This window comes from Bidens hawaiensis, unplaced genomic scaffold (genome assembly GCF_021521415.1).
Source record: "Bidens hawaiensis isolate Kalapana, Puna unplaced genomic scaffold, B.hawaiensis_p1.1 tig00067376_1, whole genome shotgun sequence".
NCBI lineage: Eukaryota > Viridiplantae > Streptophyta > Magnoliopsida > Asterales > Asteraceae > Bidens > Bidens hawaiensis.
Genome location: NW_027506610.1, coordinates 41,446 through 46,910, shown reverse-complemented (window position 1 = coordinate 46,910; position 5,465 = coordinate 41,446).

The window sequence follows — 5,465 nt, the reverse complement described above, 5'->3', positions numbered from 1 at the left end:
GAATTTTTTTAGTGAACATGTACACAATTATGTTACCTTTTATGTACAATTAAGCTTTTAAGTTTTCAATCAAATTGTATATGGTCCTACTCTAAAGTGGTTTGATGCCATTATTGTGTGTTTTGTGCACGTGAATTCATTATTTGAATGTATGATTCACATTTTACCCTTTATTAACATTTACTTGTATTCGATGCAACACAACTAGTGGGTCTTTCTAGGATTGGCTTTTGATGGCATGACATGTTCTCTTGAATTTTTAAACTTCAAAAAAAATCTTATCAAGACAGTGAATAATTCAAATTTCGCACGCTTAACCCGTATTTTCCAAACCTTTTTTCCTTTTATAAGTCCGCTTCTGTATAGCCATCTCCTTTGACATGTTGTCTTTCGAACATAATTGTTTTGGTACCAATAGAATAAAAGGTTGGTATCGTTTGAAAAGGACCATTCAAGCTTTTTGTTATTATGGAGATTGTGATTTTTTGATGGCTTTCGAAAGTATACCATTAAGGTTTTACAATGTTACACATGGTTAGCCTTTGACACCCTTTTTTCGGCTTTTTTTGGCAAATGAATCATCGATTTCTCATGATAAGCACATGGTATTGATACACACCCTTGTGTTATGCTTTTAGGCTATGTGTTATGGGATTGTGAGGAAAAAGTGATGTCACATAAGCGACATGTATGCACATTTTATCTCACTCATGGATACCCAAAACGGGTGTAATGGGAGGGGGGGGGGCTTGGTTGGTGATAAGGCAATCATAAATTTTTATGGTGTATCATCGTCTCTTTCTACCTATTTGCAGTTGTTGAACAACTTTCATCGCAGCAGCCACTACCCCTACCTAAAAGTCACAAAAACTTTTTTTCTTTCTCTTTTAACATTAAATTCTTGTAAATCCGATTTCTTCATCCAATGGCTCAGATTTACATGTTTTCATCTAATGGATCAGATTTATTCTTCATTTGGGTTGTCCAGTTTTGAAAACAGATAACCTAGAGAAGAAGATCATCAACTGATCAAGATAAAATACGTCTGAAACTTTAAAAAAAATAAGAATCTATGCTCGGAAATAAATTATTCTTGGACACAGGTTTTGAAGAAAAGTACACGCCCCCTAATGTTGACTTGCATGTTTATTTGTTCATCAGGATCAGAAGACGTACTTCATTAAGCTTATTAATACCTTGTGTAGTCTATTTTCTATTGGTTTTTTCTAACTTACAAGTGGCATTCAAGTGTTGAATTGATATTTTAAGTGTGATATAAAAATACAACGCTCCTTTTTTTTCATGCAAAATTAACAAACTAAATGACGAAATTTCTATTTACATATTAAATCATTGCCAACCAAGAATATAATAATAATAATAATAATAATAATAATAATAATAATAATAATAATAATAATAATTTTGTCTAGCTTCTCTTATCTTCTTTCTATTCAATAATTTCGGGTTATTTATCACTTATATCATGATTTGATGTGATATGACCGTTACCAACAAAATATTTTTTTAGGGCAAACTGATCTTTCAAATGACTACTGGTTAAATTCATTTCGATTTCTAAAAAAGATAACTAATCCTTAACTTTTCGAGGAATCCTTCATCAGTGGTTGTGAATGACTGATTTTTCAATTTTTTTGATTTTGGTTCCGTAGGAGCAAGTCAGAAAATAGAACCATCTGATTTGATTCGTTCTCGATAGCCATGAGATGATCATATTAGGGTGATCCTTTTGTCGACGGATGCTCCTATTACACTCGTAGTCTATGAAGGATGAGAACCAACTATGTAGCATCTACACCGAGAATTCAAGTATTGTATACGTCATTAGTCTGATCCTTTGTAGGAACTACCCGTAATAACGAACTTGCAAAACGGATCTGTTTATCATAAAGAGATTCGTCGTTCCTGGCCCTGCTTCACCTTAATTGTTTGCGATACGGAAATAGATCGAGTAATCTGTTCCTTTATCCAAGAAAAATTATTTCTAATTTGCATGGTCAAATTCTATTTTATCGAGAGTATGTAGATTTTCGTATGACCCGTGTTACAACGACGTCAGTCAATTTGGTATACTCTTTGTAGCAAATGCAAAAGAAAACTTAAAACAAAACATAACGTTAGATAAAAAAAGGAAAAAGAGAAAAACTATAATGGAAATGGCATAACCTACTACTATTATTATTATTATTATTATTAAGAAGGTTAGTATGATAATTTTAGGGAAACTTAACCATAAAATTTAACAAATTTAGCGGGTAAGAACCACCGTAGTTATAAACTTTAGAGTTAAGTGTCATTTTAGTACCTGCGGTTTTATCAACTACGCAACTTTAGTACTTTTTTTGAATTTTTTGCAACTGGTTACTTCATGTTTCAAAAACTTGTCATTTTAGTACTTTTTCATAACCCTGTTTAATTTGTCCGTTAAGTCAAGGGTAAATTGGTAATTCTCTTTATTTTATTTGTTTTATCTTTTCTTTTAACAAAAATACCTTACAACTAAATAAACAAAACAAATTAAAATTAAAATACTAAGAATAAATCAATGTTCCTAACCCATGACAATCAAATATGTCTCCCCTCTCTCTCCGCTTAACTCTCCAATTGTAATATCAGTTCACCAAATATGAGTGTAGGCAACCAATGATCTTAAAAAACCCTTCTTCTCCGGCAATCGCTGCCATCGGATTTCGATGTACCCAAGTTCATCCTAAATATCAACAATTGTTCGATTCAAGTCAATACCCAGTTGGAATCTGATCAAAAACCATATGGGTTTCTCGGGTCAACCCGACTTGATTTACCCAGGTCGACCACTGTTGACCCGTTTAGTAAACGAAGAACAACAAATACACTACCGCCACCGGCGTCTTCTTCCCAACCATCTACCACCACTCCGTCAGTCGTCTATCACAGCACCACCCATATTCGGGGACCACCACAATCTCTTCGTTTTTGATTGAGGATATTGTGGTATGTGGGGGTCCATTTTTTGGAGATTTTCAATGGAGACTGGCCTCTCTCCCCATCCATTTCGATGGTTTAAGGTTATATTCAGCTGAGGATGTTTCCACCTATGCTTTCGTAGCCTCGAGAGCACAATCTTGGAAGTTACAGGACCACATTTTGCGTGATTGTGGTGTTGATGGGTTAGATTCTGATTTTGGGTGTGCAATGGATTATTTACATAACTCTATTCCCGATCTTAATCTTGGCGGGTTCACTAATATGGACACTACCCCCCCTAAAGCCCAAAATGCTTTGGCGAGTGCCCTTTATAGTAAAACCGTCCAAAGTTTGGGAGAAAAGTTTGGCATGTCCTCTCGTCAGAGAGCGGTATTAGAATGTCTTTAGGTTCCTCATGCTCAAGACTTTTTAACTGTCACCCCCATCGAAGGGTTAGGCCAGCACATGTCAGCAGTGTAGTACCGAGCCATTCTTAAATATCGGTTAATGATCCCCCTGTTCCCAGTTAATGAGCCCTGCCCGTTTTTTCGTAAGGCATGTTTAGACAATTTTGGTGAACATGCGGTTCATTGCAAAGAACTCCCGGGATTTAAATATAGACATGATTTGGTCAGGGATGTCCTTTTTGACGTGTTAAAACGAGCGGGAATCTCGGCAAGAAAAGAGGCTCCTGTGAATTTCTTGTCGGATCCGCGTGAAGGAAGGTCTACTCTCCGACCAGCGGACATTCTTGTGTTTGGATGGGCCGGGGGGAAACATGCTTGTGTGGACCTTACTGGGGTGCCCCCTCTTGTCGGGCTTAGGGACACCGGGTTTGTTTCTAGGCAGGCCGTGTTAAAGGTAGAAGCAGGAAAAATTGCTAAGCACGAGAAGGCGTGTGTGGAGAATCAACACGCCTTCATTCCTTTTGCTTTTGATACATTTGGGTCTCTTGCTCCCGATGCTGCTACGTTTCTAAAAAGAGTTCAGCGGGTCGTGCACAGTAACTCAACAACGCCAAAGAACGATAATTTTATTTTCAGTATGATCGGTTTTGCCATTCAAAAGGGGGTGGCGGCGCAGCTTGTTACCCGCTTACCTGCCTCTTTATTGTAATTGGATCCTTTTATTTGAAATGACAAACATGTGTGATACAGGATCTGACTCCGGTTTGGTTATTTTGAAGCTATACGACGAGGATTGGAGATGACTCGCCGTTCGGAAAAGTTGGGAATATTCAGATGACGGGATTGAGTTACCAGAGGTATCAATGAAAACGGCTTGTTGGGCTCTTAAGTAATTGGAAGCTAGATCTTCAAAATGAAGACGCGGCCGCCGACGCTGGTGATGGCCGGAGATCTGCTGTTGATTGAGTATTGACCTGGTGAAACGATTTGAGAAATGGAAGGTTGGAGGTTAAAAAAAGGGTGAGTGATTGAATTGGAGTTTTGTAATCAAGATTAAAAGTTGAGTTGGGGATTTGGATTGGGGGAATGTGAATTGCAGATCTATGGGTTGAGTGAGAGAGGGAGTTTGATGTTTTAATTTAAGGTGTATTTTAATTAAATGAAAATAGAAAAATATAATGAAATTACTAGTTTACCCTTGACTTAACGGACAAATTAAACGGGGTTATGAAAAAGTACTAAAATGACCAGTTTTTGAAACGTGAAGTAGCCAGTTGCGAAAAATTCAAAAAAAGTACTAAAGTTGCGTAGTTGATAAAACCACATGTACTAAAATGACACTTAACTCTAAAATTTATAAATCTAGACAACTTTAGTAATATTTTTATAAGTTTTAGAATCAAGTTTGTAATTAGTTAATATTGAAAATCAAGCGTGCGATATTTGCAAATCATAGGAACCAACCATGCCAATAGCTCTATAAAACGTTATGAGCATGTTCATCTATGAAATGAAATGCAACTTTTATTAATTTGTCTGGTATTAAGTACGTTAGGCATTCACGTATGTGTGTCTCATGTATGCATGTGTACATGTTTATACATTTTTGTGCAAAATCATGTCATCATATGTATGTGTCTTAGGATGTAGTCTTATGGATACATATTTATTTATAGATTTTTCATTTAGGATTTTTGGTTTATATCAAAGCATTTTGCAAATTTGGGACATTTCGTACTTCGTAGTACACTCAAATTTTAATATAAACTCATACTTATACCTAATTAGTTCCTTAGTTTCTATAGTTGTTTTCCGGCCCTTAACTATTAAGTATTACAAGGTTCAACTAAAGAAACCACCGCTTTTATTCAAACTTTGTTGAGGTAAGTATTATGTATTCATATATTCATATGCTTGTATACAAAAGATATACACTTGTATGAAAAAAATATGGTAGTATTTGATATGTATAAATGAAAGACGGAATGAAATTGGTCGTTACATATGGATAAACAAAGAGTGTTTTGTTAGCTAATGAAATGAAATCACATATTAGCTCGTCCGTTCCATTACTTTTAAAACACTCAAAAT